Below are 15,791 nucleotides of genomic sequence, written 5' to 3'. Positions count from 1 at the left end.
AAGCACAAATTGGTTGCTTTGTCTCATAGACAATTCTGGTCTGGGAGAAAAATGGAGTTAAGGATTTATCCAATGACTCCTATGACCCATTGGTCTCCCATAGGAAGTTAACACACCTAAACTTTTTGTTTTCACATGCTCGAGAACTGAAGCATTCCATACTTTCATTATGAAGAAGGAAGCACTGAAGTCTGAAGCCAGGGGTGAACAAAGGGAGCATTAGACAAGACTGGAGGTGAATGAGTGAAAGAGGATCTAAAGCAGCACATAAGTTGTGTCTCACACAAATGGTATAAGTATTAAAAAGTAAGAGATAAAACTAACATTATTTACAGAATTTATGACAACTTAGAAATCTAAGGCACATCAGAATCTGATACGTGGTTACTTCTGAGGAGAAGATGGAATTTAATGGGGACCAAAAGAGGATTTTTATTTTATTCCAAACATGCTGAGTTTCAGTTCTATAATGGGTAATTTCACTGTATAATTATTATTTAATATGAAAAAAAGTTTAATGTATTTTTAAGAGGGCACAATCCTAGGGGGACTCACATATTTATGATTTTTATCTCCAGGAGCCTCACCAGGTTCTCATGGTTAAGATCAGAGAAAAGTCCCCTTGAGCTCTAGAAAGGTATAAGGAGGAAACTAGTCATTTCACAATATTCCTAGAGCATTCAAGTCTCCTTGTTGGAAGTGTACTCTCAAGGTAAACTACCTTTCCAGAGCCTTATCTGGCCTAGGGGAAGAGCTATTGGACCACACCAAGCATGCTATCCTTCCTGTCTACATAAGGGGAGGAAAAAAAAAAAAGACTAAGAAACTCTTCTGAAAGTCATATACCAGATGTGAAGGATCTCTTCAAAACACTGATATTTAAGCAAAATATTACAGAATGCTTCACCTCCCCAGTGCCTACCAACACATCAACAGAGCCCAATATAATAACAGTGGATTATAACTAAGAGAGGTGAAAGACATAGACTTTAATTTAGAAGGAGTTTCTATGGAAGCTCAAAGATAAAAACAAGAACACAAGAAGATAAACATAAAACCTCATAGTAAGGTCTGCTTATCTCCATTCATATTACCTGATTCATCTTGTCTGGCTTTAAACAAAAATGTTATAATGCAACTAAAAGATGGAGAAAATACAGTTTGGGGAGACAGAGCAAGCATTAGAACAAGATGTAGAAACGGCAAAGATTTTGGAATGATCAGACTATGAATTTTAATGTTATGATTAATATGCTAAAAGCTCTAATGGAGAAAATTGACAACATGTAAGAACATATGGGTAATGTAAGCAGAAAGAGAGACACACTAAGGAAGACTCAAGATGGACTGCTGGAAATCAAATCATTATAACAGAAACAAAGAATGTCTTAGATGGCCTGGTTAACAGACTCAACACAGCAGAGGAATGAATCGGTGAGCTTGAAGATATGTCAATAAAACTTGTCCAGCTGAAAAGTAAAGAGGAAATAACAATAGCAAAAAAGAAGAATTAAAAAAAGAGAAGATCTAAAAACTGTGGGACAGTTACAAAAGGTGTAACATGCAATGGGAATAACAGAAGAAGAGAGAAAAAAAGCAGAAATATTTGAAGTAATATTGCCTAAAAAAATTTTTCAAACTCAATCACAGATGGCAAACCTCAGATCCAAGAAGCTTAAAGAATATCAAACAAGATGAAAACCAAGAAATCTATACCTAGGCATATCATGTGCAAACTGCAGAAACCAAAGACAAACAGAAAACTTTGACCTATACAAGCAAAGAATAAGAATTACATCATACATTTCTTCAGAAATCATGCAAGCAAGAAATGAGTGGAGTGAATTATTTAGTATTGAAAGAAAAAGAAAAGGGTGGATCTGAATGAGTTTGAGTTTTATTAACTCAATGGGATTAACCATTACTAGGTTTTGAGATAAGAATGTTAAAACTTCTACCCTGTGGAGGTTCAAAATATGATATCTATCTTGAGACAGAGGAGCCCATGAGTTTGAAGCAGTCCCTCTTGGAGAACTTTCTCTTAAGTGTCACAAAGCTAAAGAATATTTCACTCTGCCTTTAAAATATTTCTAACCTAGTCCCCTGCTTCCCACACCACAGAAGTCAGCAAATATCCCAAGATAAAAGCTAGCCATGCATTTATGATTCCTTAAATATCAGTTCATAATTTGAGAATACATAATTGTTTAAAGCTCTGCTGGCTTCCCCTTCCCCCAGCAGGGATCCTCTACCTAAACGAAACTAACCACAGTTCATACCTGGCAAATATTCCCAAGAAAGATAGTTTTCACTAATCCAGAGTACTCTGATAGTCTCAAAATTATTTTTATTTATGTTATCCTTTTTTAGTTTCAGTTGTTACAGTAGGACCTTTTGCCTATCACAGTTTGTTACATCCAACAAAGAAGCCATTTAATCCTTTAAAACATAAATATACAATACATATGAAATATATCAATGTATATATGTTGAAAGTCATTTGGATCCTGGAATAGAAGCACAGGTTTATTCTTTACTATCAAAATTAAAACACATATACTGGGTTACAGACTTTTAAATGTTTCACAAACATTGATATATGATCAAGTGTGTTTAAAGATCAATTTATGAAAATTACTGTTACACTGCTCCAAACGCCAATAGTTGATTTCTTAGCATGTTCTCAATTCTACTTCAGAAGAAATTAAGATTTTCTATTGTCTTTGCTGAAAAGTATTGGTAAATATGTAGAATCTGACTTAATAGGACATAGTCACAGAAATTTGCACCTGTCCTTAAAGATGTAGCAATGTTCTGCATTAGATGATTTTTTTTCTTTAAAGAATGGTGAAGTATAGGACCATTAAAAAAAAGATAAGAATCACGTTCCTTTTGCTGAGAATAGTTTTACTTCTTTAAACAAGTAATGAACATATTAGTTTTATTCTTGTTGAATTCATGATGTTCACAACTAATAGCCTAGTAAAAGAAGTGTATTGTTTTTTAACTATTCAAGTTAAACAAATTATCAAGATCTTTATCTTTCATAAAGAAGCCTAAACCGTTTCTATGTCCCAGTACTTCTCCATATCTTCCAGATGTTCCCATCACCAAAATATTTTGAATATCCACTCCTTTATGGTAGCTTCATATTTCTCAAACTTCAGTAGTTTTTTTTTTAATCTCTTGTCTTATTTTACTTTCTTGGAGCTATTCTGTCAAGCTTTTTGTGCTGTTTGAAAGGCGCTCAGCTATCTGAACATCTGGAAATAAAATTTTGCAATTAGCAGTCACATTTTCATCACTGGAAGTCTGTTAGTTTATGAACATCTTGTTCTTGCCTTTCTACTAGGTATGTTGAAAAACTGCACCATCTGGGTCCAAAGAAAAGAATGAAAACTGAGCATCAGAATCTCATGGCATGGATGCCCAAAGCATCCTTATGCCTTATTTTACCTGTGCATTTGTTCTACCTTTCTTGGACTAAGTGCTTTCCTTATTCCATATTACTGAATTGCCATTGACACAAAATGAGTATTAATGTCCTTGCAAAAATTATTTAAAATTTAAATGCTTTGATGGAGCTCTGGTTCTCAACATGAGTTCTGAATTTTAATAAGAGAACATATTTCTTTTGTGTATCTAGACTTGTTTTGACTTGAAAAACAATTTAGAAATCATAATTTCTCTTGGCTGTCACACAAAAAATGGAATCTACTTTAATTTATGAGCCTCTAGGCTACTGTATCTCAAATTCTGACTCTCTTATTCCAGAAATAGAGAAGATCACATTGCTGTATATTTATGATACTTTGTCCTGAAATCTTGCAGGACAAAATATAAAATGACATCTTATTTAATTCCTTTAAATGATTAGAAATTTGATGAAATATTAGATTGATTTTAAATGAATCATTTATATGCAAATTCAATTTCGTACTTGGGATTTTAAGTCAATAAATGAAATTGAAAATAGTTGAATCCACAGGTTTTCAAATTGAGGTAAGCAGATCACCAGTAATTTCAAAGCAATCTTTGGGTGGGGATTTAATAGAAACAAGGGTGGAGGGTTGTGAATAAAATAAGCAAGCAGGGGTCCTCTAGGCTTTCCCATCATGATCAGAGAAGACTGGCTTTTATCTGTTTTGCATATTCAGTTTTTTGTAAGATTTTCCAGGACCTTAACAAAATTAAAATAATTAATATTATCAATGCCTCACTCTGGAGATTAAAAAAGAGAAGGAAACCTGGAGATGATGAGGTTCCCCAGAGGCTAATTCACAGCTAATTCATGAGCAAGTTAGGACAGTTTCTCCTAACTTTAAGTTTTATGGTCATTCAAATGAACCAACTGGAGAATTGAGGAAAGTACACAAAAGTATAAAGAAATATAAGAAAGCATCAAAGTTATAACATCATTTAAATTGATGAAGAATTTTGAGGCATTTATAAAATGTGCCACTTTTGAGGAAAAGAGTTGTTTTCATTGTTTAAAGATTTAAGTATAGTTAATTTACAGTGTTGTGATAATTTCTATTGTACAACAACATGAGTTGGTTATATATGTATATACACATACCATTCTTTAGGAAAAGAGTTGCTGTTGCTATAGACAACTATAGCTTCAGTTCTGGAAATCTATGGGCATGTGTGTGTTTTTCTTTTAAAACTAGCCAAATAATTATATATGTGGTAGGATTTCTAATAGAAATATTTGCAGCACTTTTTTCTCAAAAGTTCTTTTTATCCCTCAAAACCATTCTTAAAGTCCCCAATATGCTCAATAAGCATCTCACCAAAAAAATTTTTTTTAAATGCATCAGAGTTAATATTCATTATCTAAAATGATACTAGCTATTCTAACTTGGGCTAAAAGTCTCAAACCCACTAGGGTAAATGAACAGACAAGTCTTTTAGTGAAAGTAGAAAAGGCAATAATAATTGAGTACTGTAACTCTACCATCAATGTTATAAAAGTATATAACAAATGGAAAATGTATCACATTTTAAAGTAACTATTTTACCAGTTTAAATCATTTACTATGAATGAAGGAATTAGCTTTTCCACAATATTCTTTAAAATCTAACAAAGTTTTAGCAAATCTATCAGCATGTCTGTTCTTAAAAGGAAGACTAGAACTAGGAAGTAGAAATCTCTTTCAAATAGGAAAATGGGTCACAAAGGACGGTTATTCCCACGTCTACGTCATTTTACACAAAACAGTAGTACTGGGAAACAATATATGCAATTTGGGCTCAAACATGCATGTATTATGATGAAATCATACATTCAGGAGTGATAGTGATTTAATTAGTCATTAACTATCCACTTGCCTTACAACACTGCATAATTAGACAATTAATATGCCCTAAAGATTACATTTTGTACTTTTGTAATATCCCCTTGAAGTTGATAGGGATTTAAACAGATAGCTTAATCATTTGATAACAGCACACATTTTCTTGTATTTTTGTACTAACTTATATTTCTTTTGTATCTCTAATCTTCAGCCATCTGTACTTTATGATATACATCTACTGAGTAATTAACAGCTATAATAAGTCTTAAAAAAAAAGTCTATCAGTAATCAAGTCTGAGTCTTCTCCAGAGCAATTCTCCATAAGCCTAATGACCTGAGATGGTTTTCTTTGAATCTACCAGTGCATTGGACATCAATACCAGTGTTTTTTTTAATTGGAAGAAAAAAAATAAAATTCACCCTCTTAACGATTAAAAAAATTTTTTCTTTTTTTTTTCTTTTTAGGGCCATGCCTATGGCACATGGGAGTTCCCAGGCTAGGGGGTGAATCCGAGCTGCAGTTGCCGGCCTATGCCACAGCCACAGCAATGCAGGATCTTTTTTTTTTTTTTTTGTCTTTTTGCCATTTCTAGGGCCGCTCCCTTGGCATATGGAGGTTCCCAGGCTAGGGGTCGAATCGGAGCTGTAGCCACCAACCTACACCACAGCCACAGCAACGTGGGATCCGAGCCACGTCTGTGACCTACACCACAACTCACTGCAACACCGGATCCTTAATCCACTGAACAAGGCCAGGAATCGAACCCTCAACCTCATGGTTCCTAGTCAGATTCGTTAACCACTGAGCCACTATGGGAACTCCAGCAATGCAGGATCTTAGCCATGTCTGAGACCTCTACAGCAGCTCACAGCAACCCTGGATCCTTAACCCACTGGGTAAGGCCAGAGAGCAAACCTGTATCCTCATGGATACTAGTCAGGTTCACAACCCACTGAGCCACAAGAGGAACTCATCTTAACCATTTTTAAGTGTACAGTTCAGTCATGCTATGTGTTTAATGGCTACATAACAGATCTCTAGAACTTTTTCATCTTGTAAAATAGAAACTCTATAGCCATTAAGAAGTCAACATTTCCCCCCTCATTACCCAAGTCCCAGAAACTACAATTCTTTCTTTTTTCATGATTTTTACTATCTAGATATCTCATATAGCAGAATCATATAGTACTTGTCCTTTAGTTATTGACTTATTTCATTCAGCATAATGTCTTCAGATTTTAATGATACTGTGCCATGTAAAAGTATTTCCTTCTTTTTCAAGGCTGATTAATGCTCCATTGTATGTATATACCACATTTTCTTTATTAATTCATCTGTCAGTGGACATATGGGCTTCTTCTAGCTCTTGGTTATCATGAATAAAGCTGCAATGAAAATGTGTATAGATATTTCTTTGATATTCTGCTTTCAATATTTATATATATATGTATATACCCAGAATTAGAATTGTAGGGTCATGTGGTAGTTCTATTTTTAATTTTTTGAGGAGACTTCATATATTTTTCATAGCTGCTGCATTTTCTATTCCCAGCAAAAAAATGCACAACTGTTCCAATTTCTCCACATCTTCATGAACATTTGTTGTTGCTGTTGTTTTGTAGTTATCATCCCAGTGGGTATGTGAAGTGATATCTCCTTGTGATTTTGATTTATATTTCTCTAGTGATTAGAAATTTTAGTATCTTTTCATGTACTTCATGGCCATTTGTATATGCTCTTTGGAGAAACGTCTATTCTGGTGCTTTGTTAATTTTGTAATCAGGTTACTTTTTTGTTGTTGAGTTGAATAAATATCAGTTTTATTATAAGTTTTATTAGCTTTTACAATATTAATTTATATCCATAATAATAGGGCAATTAGCTGTTTTTGGATATAATATTATTACAGTTGGGACACGCAGCAGATAATTCTATATGAGCAAATCTCAGCACACTGAAAAATTTTTCATCATCACAATTAATGTCTACACAGTGTTTATTCAAATTATTACGAATTTGTATTTTCCAGATTGCAGTCAGTAAATATTCCCTCTTATTTCCTTCCATTCATGGGTCTTTGGTAATAGACACATCCTGGAAAATGAGAATCAAAGTAAATAACCATATTAATATTGTTTCCTGTGATCCTAGTCAGAGCTCCTATCATTTTATCCACTTTGAAGGCATAGACAACTCCTGAATAAGTGTTTGTTAAAACAGCTGTCATCCAGCTCACTACCTAGTTCTTTATAAAGGAGGGGGCAGGGTGTCAACAGAATGCTTCCCTCCATGTGCATATGAGTCAAAGTTTGGGAAACTGTTACTCTTTTTCTCCCAGCTTCTCTCAAGTCACCAAAATTATATTAGCATTTCCCTTTGTTACATGCATAGACTCACTCCTCCACCATCAGTAACAATCTCTACTTTCTTTTGTTTATCATTAATTTTCATCTAAACCTTTCTCACTGAGATAAGCTCAGGCTTTGAACCTTCATGTTGCGGTTAGCAAGTTGAAACCTCTCTTATTCCATTCTCACTTACAGGTGGTCAGATTGAAAACATATATAGAAATGGGACTATCACATTCCCTAGACTACAAAACATTTACAACCATCAGCCCCAACTTGGCAAGGCATGGGGAAGAAATGATCTATCCCATCAATTCTTTTGGAATGTTTTTAGTTAGGTTCAGATTAGTAGATATATTTTCTTATTTTGGAACACTGTAAACTCTTGGAGACTAGCTCTAGTCTAGGTACTATTGAGATTGGCATTGAAAAAATTGTGCTTATATACAAGAGAAGACTTGTATACAAGCTCCTGTGCTGACCCCATCCCCCTACCCCCAATTTCACCACAAATTCATATCAATTTAGTTAATGAAGACCCATAATTAAACCTCTTGGTATTAAATTGCAAAATATAATGCTAGAAGTTTGTAAGCTAGCCCTTTAAACTTGGTCACCATCCATCATTTTAAACAGATATTTTAATTTACCATGTCAATTAATCTACTACCTTGAGAATGATAAGGAATATGAAATATTCATTGAGAGTAATGTTTGTATACCCATTGTTGCACTTTGTAGGTGGAGAAGTAAATGCCTTGATCTGATGAAATGTAACTGGGAGGGTCAAAATAGTATAGTGACTATTTTCTTTTGCCACACCCACAGCATATGGAAGTTCTCAGTCCAGGGATTGAAACCTGGATCCTTAACACACTGAAATGGGCCAGAGATTGAACCCATGCCTTCATAGTGACCTGAGCCACTGCAGTCAGATTCTTAATACACTATGCCACAGCAGCAACTCCTGTTTTAGTCTATTTATGATGTTAACATTGACTCTTTTTTGTCACAGTCTTTTAATAGTAATAACAGCATTAGCTTCAATTTACTGGGTATGGAAACCCAAACCCAGAATATGGATCAAGTCCTGTCAGTGTCCATTTACATACCCTTTCATATCCCCAGCAATAGGAAAAAGTAGAAGTAATTTACTTGCCAACTATGTACAGGCAAGGATGAACTATAGATTTTGCCTTTTCTGGTTGTTAGAAGTTTGACTTTGGCGGGACTCGAGTATATGCCACCATTTGGCACGTTTTTGAATGACCTGAGTTCCCTTATGTCTGTTCATGCTATGGACCTAAGCTTCCACCTCAAGAGATCAAATTAAAGGGTCAATTTCTTGATTCCAGTCATCTTCAGATCCTGGCATAGGGTTGTTTTGGTTAAGTATCAGCATGCCTTCCTTTGATTTTATCTCAGAATTTCCATAAAGATTTTCAAAGAGTGGTATCCCATATAAAGGTCCATTTCTCAGCCCATTTGGTCCATTTTGCAGAACAAATTGTAAGCCCAAGTGTCAATTACCCAAATAGTGGGTGTTTTATTTGTTTTTAGTTCTTATATCATTGTAAGAACAGAGCTCATAAGTGAGCTCTTCCAAGAAGATTTTACTGTTTGATGTTTGCAGGGTAGATCATTTTTACACTGAGTCATGGCTCTTGCTTCTGGAACTTCCCTCTGTAAACTGGCCAATTGCCTGGCCTTCTTAAGCAATTGGTCAAAAAAATGCCATTTAGCAATAGCTATGGTTAAGTCCTTGGGCTGTTATGGGAGAAAAGAGACTACTTGCTTATGAAAACAATGACTTTTTCTTGCAGAAAAAAAGCATCCTCATGTATATACCATTTCTGTTCCATCATATTAGGGAGCTTCTTCAGGCATTGCTCTCTGTTGGAATGCATTTCTGATAGCACCTATGGTAATAGGTATTTCAGATTTTCATACAGTCTTAAGCATTTACTTCTTTTGGCTGTAGACACTCAGAAACTGTCTTTCAAGAGGAGTACACCCAAAAAACCACATCTGATAATTTTCTAGTCCAAAAGACAAGACAGGTTGCCACTAAGTAGTAGGAGGTATAAGCTTTTGTGAGAGACTCCAATTGGCATTAACATAGGTGACTAACATTTGTTAATGTCATTTCAGCCTTAGGACTATGTAGTGATAAAATAATAGCTTGATTTATAACCTTGCGTAGTTCTAAGAAGACTTGTTTTTGCTCAAGCCCTCAGTTAAATATAACCTTTTTTCAATAATTTTTAAGGATTCTAACCAACAGTATCCCAAAGTGAGGTGTGCGAATTCTGACAAGTCAAGAAATTCCAATAGGCCTTGTTCATGCTGAGAGATGGCCAGTGAAAATGATTTATGTTTAGTGATCTTTGATAAGTCATAGATTGCTCCTATCCAAGTAATCCTTAAAAGCCTCACAGTTTATGTGAGATTCTGGATTTTTGTGGGGTTAATCAATAATCCCTGATTATTGTGTGATTTATTACCAGAGTAAGGTTGCTTTAAGTTTGACATTCAGCTTCAGAAATAATTATAATGTCATAATCATAGTATATTAAAATCCTGCCAGTTATATTAGATCCAGGTTCCACCTCATTACAGTGTGACAATAAAAGAGAGAGTTCAAATATTCATCAGTTGACTAGCGTATCATATCACAAACTGAGAACATTGGGGATACTACTATATTGAGTTTCAGAATTCACCATTGGCCTCTTAATCCCATCAGCTTGCTTTATTGTCCACACCAAGCTATTGTACAATGAATTTTTGAGCACTAATACACCTGGATTTAACATTTTGAGTTGGCTTTTGTAACTCTAATTCAGTTTTGCATGTTTAATTAGTATTTCACAGAGAAAAAATTATATTTTCATTTTTACCTGGTTAGGAGGAATTTTCATTCAGATATTATGTCTATACCAACTGCCCATTCAAGTAATATAGACACCACCAGGACATATATTTATTTTATCATACATTCCAAATTTTATCCAGACATTAATTTTTCCCTACTCCTGTAGCATCTCCATATCCCCATAAATTAATTCTACACCCAAAAGGCCTTTAGCAGGTCTAGACAGTACTCTACGCTTTTACTCCTTTATTTAATAGAACTAAAAAAAAGTTCTATTCAACCCTTAAACCATTTCACCCAATATTGAGGTAACTTATTGGAGACTGGATCAAGGGACCCTGACCTTCATGTCAGTTTTATTCTTACATTACAAACAGTGTTTAAAAAAAGAACATTTTGGCATTAATAGTGGAGGCTCATCAAAACTTTTCTTGGTTATTGGTGTAAGCTAAGATTGACCATATCTGCCTTGAGGTTTTCACATCCTAGAAATTTCAAGGATAGAGAGCTGTAAGTTCTGGAATTTCCTATAAAATTCCACCAAGCTTTTGGTGAGCATGCTGTCAATCTTCTCCTTTTGCATATCATTTATAATTAACCATATCAAGATTTCCATCTGTTAAGGTCCTGAATAGCTACCTCCTTTTATTATGTTAAAGTCCCCTATGAGGAAGCTGGGATAAAGGATCTGTGACTGCTTCTTTTACATTTTCCTGATGTCCCAAGAGCAGAGTCACTTACATGCCTTGCTAATAGGATTCCTTTGGTTACAAGTATAAAATTAGGGGCCGTAGGTGTAGATGGTCACAAGCAGGAACCTGTTGGCCTGAGACTTTCCTCTCCTATTGAGCAACACCAGGCAGCCTGGTTTGTTTAAAATCCCTGCCCCATCCATTCCCTCAGGCGATATCAACATGTAAGGGCCCCAGTAGCATAAGATAAACCAAGAAGACCAAAAAAAAAAAAAAAAAAAATTTAAACTGTCATTGGAACAGCAGCCCACAAAACTAATTTGGAATCTGAATGCTAAACAGAGTGACTGATTCCTAAAATAGAGGATTTAAACTGGAACCAGACCCTCCTAACATAATGGACATAGCTTATTGGATACAAGCAACAATGACTTATCATAGTAAGAACTAGAAAAATTAAAACTTGAATAAAAAAGACAATTATGTGAACACCAAGATGAATCAGATGTTGGAATTGTCAGCAATTTAACTGTCATTCAAGTTAAAGTTGTTCATAAAAACACTTAGGAATTCTTGCTCAGTGGGCTAAGAACCCAACATAGTGTCCATGAGGAAGCTGGTTCAATCCTTGGCCTCGCTTACTGGCTTAAGAATCCACCATTGCCACAAGCTGCAGCAAAGGTCACAGATGTGGTTCAGATGGCACATTGCTGTAGATGTGGCACAGGCCTGCAGCCGCAGCTCCAAATTGACCCCTAGCCCAGGGAACTTCTAAATGATGAAGGTGTGCCCATAAAAAATTCATTTGTTCATTCATTTAAAAAAATAAATAAGGAGTTCCCATCGTAGCTCAGTGGTTAATGAATCCGACTAGGAACCATAAGGTTTCGGTTCGATCCCTGGCCTTGCTCAGCAGGTAAAGGATCCGGCATTGCCATGAGCTGTGGTGTAGGTCACAGACACAGCTCGGATCTGGCGTTGCTGTGGCTGTGGTGTAGGCTGGCAGCTACAGCTCCAATTAGACCCGTAGCCTGGGAACCTCCATATGCTGCGGGTGTGGCCCTAGAAAAGACCTAAATAAATAAATAAATGTGTAATATCAATTATAAATTGTCTTGAAACAAATGAAAAGACAAAACTCAGGAAAGAAATAGAAGCTGTTTAAAAAAAAAGAACCAATGGAAGAAAATGGAAAATAGGAACTGAAAATTTCATTAACAGAAATTTAAAAAAAAACTTGCTGGATTAGTTCTATACTAGACTAGAGATGACAAAATATAAAATTGGTGAACTTCAGGACAATCAATAAAATATACCCAATCTGAATAATAGGCAGAAAAATAGACTGAAGGAAAAAAATAAGCAGGGCTTCAGGAACCTAGGGACCTCCATATGCCATGGGTGTGGCCCTAAAAAGACAAAAAAATAAATAAATAAAGAATGAAGAGGAAGGGAATTCCAAGCACAAAGAGTCTTCTGTGAAATGCTTTGGAACTGTCCCTGAGAGAATGGAAATGAGAAAGCTGTCTTAGGCCAGTGGGACAGATCAACAGAGTCATGTCACTTGTAGGAAAAAATGGGCAATCTCAAGTGAAATGGACGTGGGGTAAAAAGGAAAGGAGCTTAAATAAGTAAAATTGGCATCACCTACAGAGAGTTTTACACTCCAAATCAAACTTACCTCTGAAGGTCTATGGGAAGCATTATGAACACTGGAATAGAATGAAGAAAATTAAATAAGACTATTCTGGAAGGAATGAGTAGGCTGATTAAACTGATAATTATGATCTTTAATTTTCACTGTCATGTGTGTACAGAAATTAATGCTGCTGATGGGATACTAAATAAACAAGGTTGTATTCTGGCAGTATTGAGTGGTTATTATGCTACTAGAATATACACTATTCTGGAGTTCCCATCATGGTGCAGTGGTTAACAAATCCGACTAGGAACCAAGAGGTTGTGGGTTTGGTCCCTGGCCTTGCTCAGTGGGTTAAGGATCTGGCGTTGCCGTGAACTGTGGTGTATGTTGCAGACATGGCCCGGATCTGGCGTTGCTGTGACTCTGGCGTAGGCCGGCAGCTACAGCTCCGATTATACCCCTAGCCTGGGAACCTCCATATGCCGCAGGAGCGGCCCTAGAAGAGGCAAAAAGACACACACACACAAAAAAAAAAAAAAAAAAAAAAAAGAATATACACTATTCTAAGCATTCTATATGTACTTCTTCAATACTCACATAACCTTATGAGGTAGGTATTATTTTCCCATTTTACAAGTGACAACTAAGGTACAAAGAGCTAAGAAAATTATTCAAGTTCAGCCAGATGTGGAGCTGAGTGGAGTTTTATACTTTCCTAATATTTGATGCTATCCTTCTATAGTCCTGTGGAAATAAAAGGCTTTTAGACTTTTCAAAAGAGCAGGAATGCACATTTGGACATGAAGAATATTTCAAATTTTGACTCAGTAGCTCTAAGGAATAACTGAGTTCTTTTTCCAAAATATTATCTCTTAGCTCTTGAGTTATATTTTCCAGAAATACAATTATATAAAGCAAGGCATAAGAGTTTCCCTTTCTGTATATATTTTCATTTTGTTCTTTCTATTTCTTTTTACCTGGAGCCTGAGTTAAATATTTAGTATTTTCCACAATATCTTTTTTCTTTTTGCATATAAGTGTTTTTCACTAACAACATATAATTCTTACTCTTGAGGGAGTTTTCTTTCAGTATTTCTTTTTTATTTTGATTTTGTTGAACACTTAAAATTTCTGAAACCTTTGATTTATACCCTAAATATGTAATTATACTTATAAATAAGATGTTTAAAAAATATCCCCACAAAATATTGCATCTTTTTTAGGATAAGAATATTTGTATTAGAAATTCTTTATTCCATTTGTTCATAAAATATATAGTTAAATAATATCTATGTGCTTTTTAGTTCAGGAGTAGTAGTTTCTCTGGTAATCTAAATTGGTTCTTCACTTAGCAAAATGCTCATGCTTTTATTCTTTTTACCTCAAGATAGTCAAAGTGTTGATCTCAGTTGAATGGCATTTCAGGAATATTTTTTAAGGTGCTTGAAAACCTTTTTCCTTCCATTTTTTTTTTTTACCATAAAAAAAGTAAATTATTCAGGAAGACATTTTTTAGTGAGTTCTTTCAATGTCACTCTCTTAACATGGCATGGCCTAACCATACTTTTCTTTGAAATGGTTAATATTTCAGTACTAATTTTTGATGTTCTGCAAACATCATATCGATTGCACACTATGTTTAATCAGCTTTTCTAAGCAGAAATGGTCTTTATCTTTTTATATTCTATAAGATGTTTTACCTGTAATTAAAGAGTCAGCTATACTGAAAATCACTGTACTTTGCTCTTTCCACTATTATTGCATCATTATTGATTGTTGGACTGCTTTTAATTCTCTTTTTAGAGTACATCATTTAAAAATATGTATTATATAAAAAAATCCCCAAAGTAGTGAATTATACCCATTTGGTTTTTCCCTAAACCTATTATTTTTGTATCAATGCTAATGCAAAAAATAAATTGAAGAGCAAAATTTTAGCCTGTTAGTTGATATAATTAATGACTTAGCATATTTAAATCATAGAATGGGTTGATACATCATAGAAATTTCATTCCAAATCTCCATCTTTTAAAGTTTTCTTTGCCAAGGTGGACCAATATCAATGAATCTAATTTTGCGGAAATTTTTTAGACATACGTCTTAATGAAATCAATCATTAAACAACTAGACATTTTGTGATTTTTTTTTTCTTAAAGAATTAACTCACAGCCCCAGAGCATATTAGTATATCAGGAAAATTACTTTCTTTCTCAAAGGCTAAATTAACCTACATGACTAATAATCCATAAGGGAAACTTGAGCAAATCCTATTTTGATATTTACTCTTTCTATATTATCTTTGCTCTAGCTTATTGATTCATGAACCTAAACAGAATTAAAATAAAAATAGACACATTAAGCTTCTCTGAGTCAGTTATTCCACATACCCTTAACCTTAATTATATTGGTTTGCCCTTCTCCTGTGGTTGTTAAATATTATAGTATGCAAAACTATTCCTGGTGCTATTGACAAATATGTCAAACCTTGTGTCATCAAAACTGATCTGAGTGTTCTGTACCTTGGCATGTGCACTCAGATCTAGGCCTTGAGGTCAGGTCCATGAAATTCTGTGGGAGTCAAAGAAAAGGACAGAAGAATCTGAGTCTCAAAGAGGATGTTTGAATCTAGTTCTTGTGATGGCAAGATGAGAAATTCATTGACGTTAGTCCAAGAGAGATAAAATTTATTATAAAGAGGATGAATCCATCAGAGTCCAATAAGGAGGAAGGAGTCACAGCAATTTGACTGTACACAAATTTTAGTATAAAGAATTGTTTAATTATAGTAGGGGGTGAACTATATACAGAGAACACTATGGGTTAACCAAGGGCTAAGGAGAAGTATACAGTGAAGGACAAGGTTGGACGGGGGGATTCCAGGGTAGGCTTTGGATCTTTTTGGAGAAGGTATGGTTGTAGCCCTCTGGAAAGAT

General features: G+C 34.8%; 1 long non-coding RNA gene across 1 annotated transcript in view; it reads left to right on the top strand.

Annotated features, from left to right (window-relative positions):
* LOC146400023 (uncharacterized) overlaps nt 1–6,702 on the top strand; it is a 59,518-nt gene extending 52,816 nt beyond the window's left edge. The window contains exon 3 of the long non-coding RNA XR_014815896.1: nt 3,353–6,702. This is a non-coding gene — a long non-coding RNA (uncharacterized LOC146400023). The remainder of the gene's footprint in view (nt 1–3,352) is intronic.
* Nucleotides 6,703–15,791: the final 9,089 nt, after the last annotated feature.

Source organism: Sus scrofa, chromosome 9 (assembly GCF_054392235.1).
Source record: "Sus scrofa isolate SSC_HxYL_T2T_F1_AM1 chromosome 9, Sscrofa_HxYL_maternal_Yorkshire_Landrace_v2.0, whole genome shotgun sequence".
NCBI classification, from domain to species: Eukaryota; Metazoa; Chordata; class Mammalia; order Artiodactyla; family Suidae; genus Sus; species Sus scrofa.
The sequence above is the reverse complement of the archived record's forward strand: the minus strand, read 5'-3'. Positions and strand labels throughout refer to the sequence as shown.